The sequence below is a fragment of the Mustela lutreola genome, chromosome 6, assembly GCF_030435805.1.
Source record: "Mustela lutreola isolate mMusLut2 chromosome 6, mMusLut2.pri, whole genome shotgun sequence".
Classification (NCBI taxonomy): domain Eukaryota; kingdom Metazoa; phylum Chordata; class Mammalia; order Carnivora; family Mustelidae; genus Mustela; species Mustela lutreola.
Genome location: NC_081295.1, coordinates 43,890,437 through 43,904,771, shown reverse-complemented (window position 1 = coordinate 43,904,771; position 14,335 = coordinate 43,890,437).

Below are 14,335 nucleotides of genomic sequence, written 5' to 3'. Positions count from 1 at the left end.
TAAAATTGTCTCTGTTTGAGGACGATATTATCTTACATATAAAGATTCTACCAAAAAACTGTTAGAACTAATAAATGAATTCAGCAAATTTGCAGGATACAACAAAATCAATATACAAAAATCAATTGTACTATATCAATCAGTCTATACTAACCACGAACTATCTGAAAAAGAAATTAAAAAAAAAACACCAATTTGCATTAGAATTAAAAGTAATAAAATACAAATAAATTTAACCAAAGAGCTGAACAACTTGTACATTGAAAATTACAAGACATTGATGAAAAGTCTTAATGAGGAAACAAATAAATGGCATGATATCTTGCATTGATCGATTGGAAGAATTAATATTGTTAAGATGTTTATATTACCAAAATGATTTGTAGACACAACACAATCCCTATCAAAATTCCAATAGCATCTCACAAAACAAACTGAGGGTTGCTGGGGGGAGGGGGTTTGGGAGAAGGGGGTGGGATTATGGACATTGGGGAGGGTATGTGCTTTGGTGAGTGCTGTGAAGTGTGTAAACCTGGTGATTCACAGACCTGTACCCCTGGGGGTAAAAATATATGTTTATAAAAAATAAAAAATTAAAAAAAAATTAACTGTCTTCGGCTCGGGTCATGATCCCAACGTCTTGGGATCGAGTCCCACATCGGGCCCCTTGCTCCGCAGGGAGCCTGCTTCTCCCTCTGCCTCTGCCTTCCACTCTGTCTGCCTGTGCTTGCTCTCACTCTCTCTCTCTGACAAATAAATAAATAAAATCTTTAAAAAAAAATTAACTTGAAATGGATTGAAGTTTTAAATATAAGAACTACGAATGTACTTTACTAGAAGAAAACATTAGGGAAAAAGCTTTCTGATATTGGTCAAGGCAATGGTTTTTTGATACAACACCAAAAACAAAAGCAACAAAAGCAAAAATAAACAAATGGGACTAAATCAGATTAAAGAGCTTCAGGACAGCAAAAGAAACATTCAGAAAAGTGAAGAAGAAACATACAGGATGGGAGTAAAAATTTTAAAATCTTATATCTGATAAGGGGGCAATATCTAAAATATATAAGGATCTTCTACAATGCAATAGCAAAAAAATATTGATTAAAATGTAGGCAGGGGTACCTGGGTGGATCAGTGGGTTAAGCCTCTCCCTTCGGCTCAGGTTGTGATCTCAGGGTTCTGGGATCCAGCCCCATGTTGGGCTCTCTGCTCAGTAGTGAGTTTTTTTTTGTTTTTGTTTTTTCTTAAAGATTTTGTTTATTTATTTGACAGAGGGAGATCACAGTAGACAGAGAGGCAGGCGGAGAGAGAGAGAGAGAGGGAGGGAAGCAGGCTCCCTGCTGAGCAGAGAGCCTGATGCAGGACTCGATCCCAGGACCCTGAGATCATGACCTGAGCCGAAGACATTGGCTTAACACACTGAGCCACCCAGGAGCCCCAGCAGTGAGCTTTTTTCTCCCCTCTCTGCCTGCTTGTGATCTATCGCTTTGTCAAATAAATAAATAAAAATTAAAAAAAAAATGGGCTTTTGCTTGGATGACCTGTCCATTTCAGTGAGGGGAGTGTTAAAGTCCCCTACTATTATTGTATTATTGTTGATGTGTTTCTTTGATTTTGTTATTAATTGGTTTATATAGTTGGCTGCTCCCACGTTGGGGGCATAGATATTTAAAATTGTTAAATCTTCTTGTTGAACAGACCCTTTGAGTATGATATAGTGTCCTTCCTCATCTCTTATTATAGTCTTTGGCTTAAAATCTAATTGATCTGATAGAAGGATTGCCACTCCTGCTTTCTTCTGATGTCCATTAGCATGGTAAATTCTTTTCCACACCCTCACTTTAAATCTGGAGGTGTCTTCGGGCTTAAAATGAGTTTCTTGGAGGCAACATATAGATGGGTTTTGTTTTTTTATCCATTCTGATACCCTGCGTCTTTTGACAGGGGCATTTAGCCCATTCACATTCAGGGTAACTATTGAGAGATATGAATTTAGTGCCATTGTATTGCCTGTAAGGTGACTGTTACTGTATATGGTCTCTGTTCCTTTCTGATCTACCACTTGTAGGCTCTCTCTTTGCTTAGAGGACCCCTTTCAATATTTCCTGTAGAGCTGGTTTGGTATTTGCAAATTCTTTCAGTTTTTGTTTGTCCTGGAAGCTTTTAATCTCTCCTTCTATTTTCAATGATAGCCTAGCTGGATATAGTATTCTTGGCTGCATGTTTTTCTTGTTTAGTGCTCTGAAAATATCATGCCAGCTCTTTCTGGCCTGCCAGGTCTCTGTGGATGTCAGCTGCCAACCTAATATTTTTACCATTGTATGTTACAGACCTCTTTTCCCGGGCTGCTTTCAGGATTTTCTCTTTGTCACTGAGACTTGTAAATTTTACTATTAGGTGACGGCGTGTGGGCCTATTCTTATTGATTTTGAGGGGCGTTCTCTGAACCTCCTGAATTTTGATGCTCATTCCCTTTGCCATATTGGGGAAATTCTCCCCAATAATTCTCTCCAGTATACCTTCTGCTCCCCTCTCTCTTTCTTCTTCTTCTGGAATCCCAATTATTCTAATGTTGTTTCGTCTTATGGTGTCACTTATCTCTCGAATTCTCCCCTCGTGGTCCAGTAGCTGTTTGTCTCTCTTTTGCTCAGCTTCTTTATTCTCTGTCATTTGGTCTTCTATATCACTGATTCTTTCTTCTGCCTCATTTATCCTAGCAGTTAGAGCCTCCATTTTTGATTGCACCTCATTAATAGCTTTTTTGATTTCAACTTGGTTAGATCAGCAAGGAAATAAAGGCCTTAAACGACACACTGGCCAGATAGACATCACGGATATATTCAGAATATTTCATCCCAAAGCAACAGAATACACATTCTTCTCTAGTGCACATGGAACATTCTCCAGAATAGATCACATCCTCGGTCCTAAATCAGGACTCAACCGGTATCAAAAGATTGGGATCATTCCTGCATATTTTCAGACCACAATGCTCTAAAGCTAGAACTCAACCACAAAAGGAAGTTTGGAAAGAACCCAAATACATGGAGACTAAATAGTATCCTTCTAAAGAATGAATGGGTCAACTGGGAAATTAAAGAAGAATTGAAAAAAATCATGGAAACAAATGATAATGAAAATACAACGGTTCAAAATCTGTGGGACACAACAAAGGCAGTCCTGAGAGGAAAATATATAGCGGTACAAGCCTTTCTCAAGAAACAAGAAAGGTCTCAGGTACACAACCTAACCCTACACCTAAAGGAGCTGGAGAAAGAACAAGAAAGAAACCCTAAGCCCAGCAGGAGAAGAGAAATCATAAAGATCAGAGCAGAAATCAATGAAATAGAAACCAAAAAAACAATAGAACAAATCAACGAAACTAGGAGCTGGTTCTTTGAAAGAATTAATAAAATTGATAAACCCCTGGCCTGACTTATCAAAAAGAAAAGAGAAAGGACCCAAATAAATAAAATCATGAATGAAAGAGGAGAGATCACAACTAACACCAAGGAAATACAAACTATTATAAGAACATACTATGAGCAACTCTACGGCAATAAATTTGATAATCTGGAAGAAATGGATGCATTCCTAGAAACATATAAACTACCACAACTGAACCAGGAAGAAATAGAAAGCCTGAACAGACCCATAACCAGTAAGGAGATTGAAACAGTCATTAAAAATCTCCAAACAAACAAAAGCCCAGGGCCAGACGGCTTCCCGGGGGAATTCTACCAAACATTTAAAGAAGAACTGATTCCTATTCTCCTGAAACTGTTCCAAAAAATAGAAATGGAAGGAAAGCTTCCAAACTCATTTTATGAGGCCAGCATCACCTTGATCCCAAAACCAGACAAGGATCCCACCAAAAAAGAGAGCTATAGACCAATATCCTTGATGAACACAGATGCGAAAATACTCAACAAAATATTAGCCAATAGGATTCAACAGTACATTAAAAAGATCATTCACCACGACCAGGTGGGATTTATTCCAGGGCTGCAAGGTTGGTTCAACATCCGTAAATCAGTCAATGTGATACAACACATCAATAAAAGAAAGAACAAGAACCATATGATACTCTCAATAGATGCTGAAAAAGCATTTGACAAAGTACAGCATCCCTTCCTGATCAAAACTCTTCAAAGTGTAGGGATAGAGGGCACATACCTCAATATCATCAAAGCCATCTATGAAAAACCCACCGCAAATATCATTCTCAATGGAGAAAAACTGAAAGCTTTTCCGCTAAGGTCAGGAACACGGCAGGGATGTCCATTATCACCACTGCTATTCAACATTGTACTAGAGGTCCTAGCCTCAGCAATCAGACAACAAAAGGAAATTAAAGGCATCCAAATCGGCAAAGAAGAAGTCAAATTATCACTCTTCGCAGATTATATGATACTCTATGTGGAAAACCCAAAAGACTCCACTCCAAAACTGCTAGAACTTATACAGGAATTCAGTAAAGTGTCAGGATATAAAATCAATGCACAGAAATCAGTTGCATTTCTCTACACCAACAGCAAGACAGAAGAAAGAGATATTAAGGAGTCAATCCCATTTACAATTGCATCCAAAACCATAAGATACCTAGGAATAAACCTAACCAAAGAGACACAGAATCTATACTCAGAAAACTATAAAGTACTCATGAAAGAAATTGAGGAAGACACAAAGAAATGGAAAAATGTTCCATGCTCCTGGATTGGAAGAATAAATATTGTGAAAATGTCTATGCTACCTAAAGCAATCTACACATTTAATGCAATTCCTATCAAAGTACCATCCATCTTTTTCAAAGAAATGGAACAAATAATGCTAATATTTATATGGAACCAGAAAAGACCTCGAATAGCCAACGGGATATTGAAAAAGAAAGCCAACGTTGGTGGCATCACAATTCCGGACTTCAAGCTCTATTACAAAGCTGTCATCATCAAGAAAGCATGGTACTGGCACAAAAACAGACACATAGATCAATGGAACAAAATAGAGAGCCCAGAAATAGACCCTCAAATCTATGGTCAACTAATCTTCGACAAAGCAGGAAAGAATGTCCAATGGAAAAAAGACAGCCTCTTCAATAAATGGTGCTGGGAAAATTGGACAGCCACATGCAGAAAAATGAAATTGGACCATTTCCTTACACCACACACAAAAATAGACTCAAAATGGATGAAGGACCTCAATGTGTGAAAGGAATCCATCAAAATCCTTGAGGAGAACACGGGCAGCAACCTCTTCGACCTCTGCCGCAGCCACATCTTCCTAGGAACAACGCAAAAGGCAAGGGAAGCAAAGGAAAAAATGAACTATTGGGATTTCATCAAGATCAAAAGCTTTTGCACAGCAAAGGAAACAGTTCACAAAATCAAAAGACTACTGACAGAATGGGAGAAGATATTTGCAAACGACATATCAGATAAAGGACTAGTGTCCAGAATCTGTAAAGATCTTAAGAAACTCAACACCCAAAGAACAAATAATCCAATCGAGAAATGGGCAGAGGACATGAACAGACATTTCTGCAAAGAAGACATCCAGATGGCCAACAGACACATGAAAAAGTGCTCCATATCACTCGGCATCAGGGAAATACAAATCAAAACCACAATGAGATATCACCTCACACCAGTCAGAATGGCTAAAATCAACAAGTCAGGAAATGAAAGATGCTGGCGAGGATGCGGAGAAAGGGGAACCCTCCTACACTGTTGGTGGGAATGCAAGCTAGTGCAACCACTCTGGAAAACAGCATGGAGGTTCCTCAAAATGTTGAAAATAGAACTGCCCTATGACCCAGCAATTGCACTATTGGGTATTTACCCTAAAGATATAAATGTAGTGATCCAAAGAGGCACATGCACCCAAATGTTTATAGCAGCAATGTCTACAATAGCCAAACTATGGAAAGAACCTAGATGTCCATCAACAGATGAATGGATCAAGAAGATGTGGTATATATACACAATGGAATACTATGCAGCCATCAAGAGAAATGAAATCTTGCCATTTGCGACAACATGGATGGAACTAGAGGGTATCATGCTTAGCGAAATAAGTCAAGCAGAGAAAGACAACTATCATATGATCTCCCTGATATGAGGAAGTGGTGATGCAACATGGTGGCTTAAGTGGGCAGGAGAAGAATAAATGAAACAAGATGGGATTGGGAGGGAGACAAACCATAAGTGACTCTTAATCTCACAAAACAAACTGAGGGTTGCTGGGGGGAAGGGGTTAGGGAGAAGGGGTTGGGATTATGGACATTGGGGAGGGTATGTGCTTTGGTGAGTGCTGCGAAGTGTTTAAACCTGGTGATTCACAGACCTGTACCCCTGGGGATAAAAATATATGTTTATAAAAAATAAAAAATTAAAAAATAAAAAATTAAAAAAAAAATGGGCTGAGTCAGGCACCTGGGTAGCTTAGTCAGTTAAGGGTCCAACTCTTGATTTCAGCTCAGGTCATGACCTCAGGGTTGTGGGATGGACCCCTGTGTTGGGCTCTGTGCTGAGTATGCAGCCTGTTTAAGATTCTCTTTCTCTGTCTCCCTCTGTCCCTTCCCCCACTCTGAAAAATAGATGACTGGAATAGACATTTTTACAAATGATACCTACAAATGACCAATGGGTACATGAAAATGTACTTAACCTTGCTAATCATCAGGGAATGTGAAGTAAAACCAGGTGAAATATTACCTCAAACCTGTTAGAATGACCATTATTAAAAAAACAAAAAACAAAAAACAACAAGAGACTGTTGCTGAGGCTGTAAAGAAAAGGGAATAATTGTGCCCTGTTGGTGGAAATGTAAGTTGGTGCAGCCACCATGGAAAACAGTATGGAAGTTTCTCAAGAAATGAAAAATAGAGTTACCATATGATCTGGCAATCCCACTTCTGGGGATATATCTGAAGGAAATGAAATCACTATCTCAAAGAAATACCTGCACCCCAATGTTCATTGCAACATTATTTAAAATAGCCAAGAAGAATAGCCTATAAGAAGAACCTAAGTGTTCTTTGATAAATGAATAGATAAAGAATATGTTGTGTGTACACACACACACACACACACACACACGAATATTACTTAACCATGTGAAAGAAGGAAATCCTGCCATTTGTAACAACATGGATAGACCTTGAAGGCATTATACTAAGTCAAATAAGTTAGACAAAGTCAAATACTTTATGTTCTCACTTATATGTGGAATTTAAAAAAGGCAAACTCAGAAATAGAGAGTAGAATGTGGTGATTTCCAGGGGCTGAAGGGTAGGGAAAATTGGGTGATATTGATCAAAGCATAGACATTTCTAATTATAAGGTGAATAAGTTCAGGGATCAAATATACAGCATGGTGACTATAATTAATAATACTGTATTTTATACTTGAAAGTTTTTGAGAGAGTATATCTTAAATACTATCCTCCCACACACAAAAGAATGGTATTTATGTGAGGGGACTTATGTAAGGTTTAACCTGACTGTGGTAATCATTTTGCTATATATATGTGTATCGCATCATTATATCCTACACCTTAACTTAGATATATTGCATGTCAATAGTGTCTCCTGGTTGAAAGAGAAAGGGCTACAACTTAAAAAAAAGGGAAATGTATGCACTCTAACTCCTCTAAAAAACGCTGAGATTATTTCATTATATAACCAATGGAGGTTTGCTAGGGTTTTTGAAGCCCAGGGCTGGAAGTCAAGGAGTGAAGTTTCAGGCAGTCCCTAATTAGCAACCTGAACTTCAAAAGCCATGAACTTTGTTCATTGATATGTAGACTCCAAGGTTCCTCTTAGCTCTGTGTCGAATGGAATCACTTGGACCTAGTGTCTTTGTTTCTTAGTGTTCCCAGCCAAATCAACAATAAAATTCTGTAAGAACATTGATAAAACTATACTTTTTCAGTTGTTCCTTTAAACATGCTGTTTCTGCCATCTTTGGAGATGAAAGGCAGCTGACTTCTACCTGTTTTCTCACGTCCCTCAAACAGCTAAATAGAAACTCGAGAATGTAGTCAGTTTTATTTGCCTTTTCTTCACCCTGTTTTCTAAGCCAATTAGGAAAGTTTTTAGAACTCTTTCCTTTTTGGCTGACACACTCTATTTCTTAAGTCATGCTTGAGCTTATTAGAATTACTATATGTCGGGCATCCCTGGGTGGCTCAGTTGGTTAAGCAGCTGCCTCCAGCTCAGGTCATGATTTCATGGGTACTGAGATCAAGCCTGTGTCAGGTTCCCTACTCAGTGGGGAATTTGCTTTTCCCTCTCTCTCCCCTCCCCCGTGATGTGAGGTACACGTCCTCTCTCTCTCTCTCTCTCAAATAAATGAATAAAATTTTTTTTTTTAAAGGACCACTACCTGTCAGTTACTGTTTTTGCCCACCATTCTTTTTTCTTTTTTTTTTTTTTAAAGATTTTATTTATTTATTTGACAGAGAGAGATCACAAGTAGGCAGAGAGGCAGGCAGAGAGAGAGAGGAGGAAGCAGGCTCCCTGCTGAGCAGAGAGCCCGATGCGGGACTCAATCCCAGGACCCTGAGATCATGACCTGAGCCAAAGGCAGCGGCTTAACCCACTGAGCCACCCAGGCACCCTTGCCCACCATTCTTGAAAACAATAGGTTGGTGTTCTGTAAATGACTCAAAGATGGCCTCTGTATGTTGGCCTCTGGGTACATCCCCTCTGCAGGCTGAGACACATTAGCTCAAAATCCTCCCAGCACCAAACCCAAATTTTACACTTTCCAATTACTTTAAAAACAGGTCAGAGAAGCACATTTTTGGCTATGTAGAGACTGGTTGCTTTGCATATGCTGTGAAACCTTGCTCCACAGCTGTTTTCTATTTATAAAGGCGAGTCCTTGCTGTTACCAGGCCCCATGCTGCTATGGCCCTCTGGAGCTGTCCGACCCTGCCATGTTGAGTAACATCACCCAGACACTAAACCCTCCCCTCTTCCGACTAGTGTTTTCTCTGCCTGAACCATAACCTCTGTACAGTTTCTTGCTGTGAGGGACAAACCCTGTCCTGCAACCTTGTCTAAACACTGCCCAGTAAAGCTTGTTATGTTTACTGTCTCTTGCAATCATATCATTTTCCTTGCTCAGCCCCTAATACCCTGGCAATTGGGTTTATCAATTACTACTCTGCTGGGAAATGGCAGCTCTATGGATTGACTGACACTCCCTAGATTTTTATGCTCCTAAATCCATCTCAGCTTCCCCTAACAAACTTATGTAAATGGTGCTGGGAAAACTGGACAGCTATATGTAGAAGAATGAAACTCGACCATTCTCTAACAAACTTACTGCAAAGCTGCTTGGGTGGCTCAATTGATTAGGTGTGGGACTCTTGGATTTTGGTTGAGATCATGATCTTGGGTTGTGAGATCGAGCCCTGTGTTGACCTCCACACGGGCATGGAGCCTGCTTAGGGTCTCTCTCTCCCTCTCCTTTTGCTCTCCAATCCCCCTCCTCTCAATTCTTGTGCTCTCTCATTCTCTCTTAAAAAAGAAAAATAAATAAGAAAATTAAAGATAACACTGCAGTTGCTCTTTCCATAGTCATTCTAGGTTTTTTCCCCTTGGTGTTATTAATCATAGTTATAAATTTGTGAATTGTTTCTCTGCCCCATTAGAATGTCAGCTCTGTGAAGAGGGGCATTTAGATGTTTTATCTCTCCACTGCCTAGCACAGCTTTGATCTAGAACGTATCAGTTAAATATTTGTTGAATGGATGAATGTATAAGTGACTACCTCTATTAAAACTTGAATGGGTTTTTTCCTCCCATATTTCAGGGTAGGCACTTAGGTTCAGCTAACTTTTATGGGTGTCAATTTATAATACAGAATTTACAACACAAACCAATAAATGATTACCTCAGAAAACTTGTTAACCATGATTTATTAATTGTTCTTTTTTGGGAAGTCTGAATTAGATTTTAAAAATACCTCCATATAAATAAAGAGAAGCATATCATTAGTAATATGCTCTTAGCTACACCTAATGGAGTACCTTGCTAAAAGTGCCTTAGACCATTGAATTTGTTTTTCTCCCATAACAAGGAGCTCAGAGGTAACCCACTCTAGTGCTATATCAGTGCACAATAAAGATAGAGTATTTGGATGAATTTTTGCCTTATGGTCACAAAATTGTGGCAGCATCAAACCTTGTGTCCTAAAATGACATCCTCTTAAGCAGGAAGGAAGTGAGAGAGCAAAGAACTTTCTAGGTTTCCTTAAGAGAGGGCAATCCTTTCCAGAAGCCCCCAGACAACTTGACCTCAGATCCTGTTGGCCAGCATGGGGACACATGTCTTTCCTTAGAACATTCACTGACAGAGAGGGATGAGGTTTCTGTGTCTGGCTTAATATGGTTGATCCTCTGCAGTGAGAGACTTCCTGAAGAGCAAAGGATCTATATCAAATCCTGAATTAACTTGGGATTTTTCAAGTAAGAAGAAAAGAGGATGCATTTGTGTGGGCCATTGGTTATATTTGGTGTACGGAACACATTGTTGCCAGTCTCCCCGTTTTCATTTTTTCTCATTTTTTGCTTACTTCTCTTTGTTACTTAAAACTTTGGGGGGATCTATTTTAAAAAGGCTTAAATTGTAAAAGTATCTGGATATCTGTTATTCAAATCAATTTTCAAGTACTTACTGAGCAATTCAAATGGGCTCTGGATTTCCCTAAATGCTGTTTCCTAGTCTGCTGAAGGAAATGGTATTAAACATACAAAATGAGGAATAAAGAATCCAATGATGAAGATTCTTTCCCTTTTTCTCAGTTGAGAATTGCTTTCTGTTTTTCCTGAGACTGTGATTACTGCTTATTTAATTGCTCAAATAATGATTAACTTGTGTGCAAGGTGTCTCTGCCACCAAACTACACTTGGCAGGGGACTGTTTCCATTTTGCCATGTTTATGATTTGGGATATATAAAAGGAAGGGAGAGATCCAGATGTGACAGAAAGCTTGTTTGTTGTGGCTTCTCCAGAATAGTTGCGTGTTCATTTAGAGGAGAAACAAACATGGAGCTGGGATAAATCATGTGGTTGTAACCTAAAGCGATGACAGGTCTTTATTTCCTTATGAACAAGTATAAAATTCTGTGACATGAGTTCTTTGGGGCATGTTTACTCAATGGCCTGTGTTAGTTTTCATTTTGTTGACATACAGGCCATCAGTGACTCTATTTTGCCCTACTCACTGCTTACATGAATTACTGTCCAGTGATCCCTGACTGCCTGTTTGTTTTTTTCTGTTTTCAGAAGCTAGTAGTCTGATTATGTACCTTTTAAGATGCTGTATATTTAAGGAGTTTGAAATAAACTCTATTCTCCCTAGTTAGCCAGTTAAAAAAATTGCCTTTCTCCTTGAAGTGCCATCCATTGACCAGCAACATTGGCATCATTTGGGAACTTGCTAGAAATGCAAAACTTCAGGCCCCATCCCATACCCACTGAATCAGAATATCCACTTTAATAGGATCCCTACTTAATTCTTACGCACACTCACGTTTGGGAAGCACCGGCCTAGCAGACTTTGCCTGTGGTTATTATTATACTAGTCATCATGGTTGACATTATCACCATCATCATCTTTATCATCATCATCACCACCATCATCATCATGATCAAATGTGTAGATGATCAAACCAGCCACAGGGAGTATGGTTAGCTAAAAACAGAAAGCAGACCACAACTTATACACAAACTCCTTTTGGTTATCTCACATCTTTCCTGGGTGGCCCTATGTGAGAGAATTCTGCTGAGAACTTGAAGGAAAGGTCCTTTAATAGAAGGTCAGTATTAAAAGGACCCTCAAAGATTCTGCACATGACGGCATCAGACAGAAGTGCCTAGGAGATTTGTCCTACAGCACACAGACCTATATCTCCCGTATCAGCATCTCCTCTGTGGGGCTTTGGGATGTGAACTTCTCAATAATTTCAGAAATTCTTGCACAGCCATCCTGGCACCAGTTAACTTAACAACATTAGGAATAGCGGTTCTGGCCCCCTTCTTCCATTTGATGCTGGAATTTTCATTTCCATACTTATGACTCATTGTTGACCTCAGATCAAACAATTCTACTATGAGAAAAATTATTTAAATATAAACATTATTTGGATGCTCATGTGACCCACAGAAGAACCTTTAGGTCCTGGCCTGGCCATGCCTAACATTCTTCTCTTTCCCTTTTTGGATCCTGTGTGTACTGGTGGGAACAAACCCAGACAAGGTTCTACTTCCAACTGTACCATTGTTGGAATTCATTTGGGGCCAGAAGTATTATTTCATAGATAAGATCTAAGGACAAAAAAGGTGCTGATGATTGTAGGTAAGCTGCTACACCTTTCTGGTTTCCTCCATTGCTGAACTTTAGTTCCATTTCATAAAGTCCATTGTGAATTTCGAGGAAGACATAGGTCCGTTTTCATAGGAAAGATGGCTTTCAACATTTTAATTGACCTCTAAGTCCAGCCCTGACATTGCTGATATATGAGTAACCACATCAGCAAGCTGAAACAGACCTTTAGTGCCTATGCAAAGACTCATGTACATTAATATTTACTTGGTAAGGATGACATTTAGAATGTATCTTGATTAATGTTAGTGGAAATAAACAGATTCCTCATACCAGCTGGACTCTTGGAACCTGCATTTGTTTGGAGAGGTAGGAAGGTGAGACATATAATTTTTCAGTCTTGTTACTGAAAAATAGTTTTCTTTCCAGGGTTTTCAGAATATCTATTTATTTAGAATTTTCTTTTTTTTTCTTTCCCAATCCCCAACCCCCGAAAAGTTATCCTCTGTTCTTACTTAGAAATTTCAATGAATTCCTTTAACATTTAGGACATATCACCAATCATCATATAGGGTGTATCTTAGGAATTGAAATGGTATTTTATTACCTGGACATATTTTTAAAACTGAGAGACCCTGTGAGATGAGAACCTATTTTTTTTTTTTAAGATTTTCTTTATTTATTTTACAGAGAGAGAGAGAGAGAGATCACAAGTAGGCAGAAAGACAGGCAGAGAGAGAGGGGGAAGCAAGCTCCCTGCTGAGCAGAGAGCCCAATGTGGGGCTCGATCCCAAGGATCCTGAGACCATGACCTGAGCTGAAGGCAGAGGCTTAACCAACTGCCACCCAGGTACCCCTAGAACCTATCTTTTCAAAGAGGAACTTAAATCACCAAGAAAGTTCAAAGTCCGAGTCCTATGGCCTCCACAGCTTGAACAGAAATGCCAAGGGGGAGCCTGGCCAGCTTACTCAGTTGCAGTCATGCAACAATTGATTTCAGGGTTATGAGTTTGAGCTCCACATTGGGTGCAGAGATTACTTAAAAATAAAACATTTTAAAAAGAGAGAAAGAGAGAGAAATGCCAAAGGCAACTTGGAAGAGAGTATTTGGGTAATATCAGGTCTAAACTATAAACTAAATGGGAAGCCACAACAGTGAGAAGGAGGGCCATGTACCGTCAGTTGCTAATGTGTCTCAATGAAAGGAGACTAGTGTGGGAAAACTTCCAAGGAATACCCATCTCCTCATATGGCAGTCTTATTTTGCATGGTGTTTTTCTTTCCTGCTCTTTGAAACTCACACAGCTCTCTGGTTGGAACCAGAAGTTTTATCATTTTCCAGATAAGATCTGAGGAACCTAAAAAGTGCTAGCACCCCACTTTGAGGTCAGGACATAGGTATACATATGCCTAACTCTCACAAGAGAGTATTCACAAAGCAAATATTGATGGCTTATCATGGTGCTGTATTTAAAAGATGAATTTTTAAAAGATGAATTTTCCAATACTATGTTTTTCAGATCTTTTTTAAAAAAATCAAAACATTTTTTGTGTTTTTCTAGTAGAAGTTTATTTATTTTTTTTATTTTACAGAGAGAGAGGGAACAGGAGAACACAAGCAGAGGAGTGGCAGAAGGAGAGGGAGAAGTAAGCAGGCTCCCCACTGAGCAGGGAGCCTGCTGTGAGGCTAGATCCCAGGACCCTGGGATCATGACCTGAGCTGAAGGCAGTTGCTTAACCAACTGAGCCACCCAGGCATCATAGTAGAATTTTTTTTTTTTTTTTTAATTATTTAATGGTGGAACCCCAACACATATACCTGAGCTACTCTGGGTGAATTAGGAAAGTTCTTTACCTTTTTGGTCATCTCTTTACTTTCTCCTCAAATCCTTATCGATGCATGCAGTTCCAGTGACACAAATGCAGCTTATAAACCCCTGCTTTATTATGTAATTTTTGGAAAATTTTTTTTTCTTATTTGAAGTCTGAACCCTCA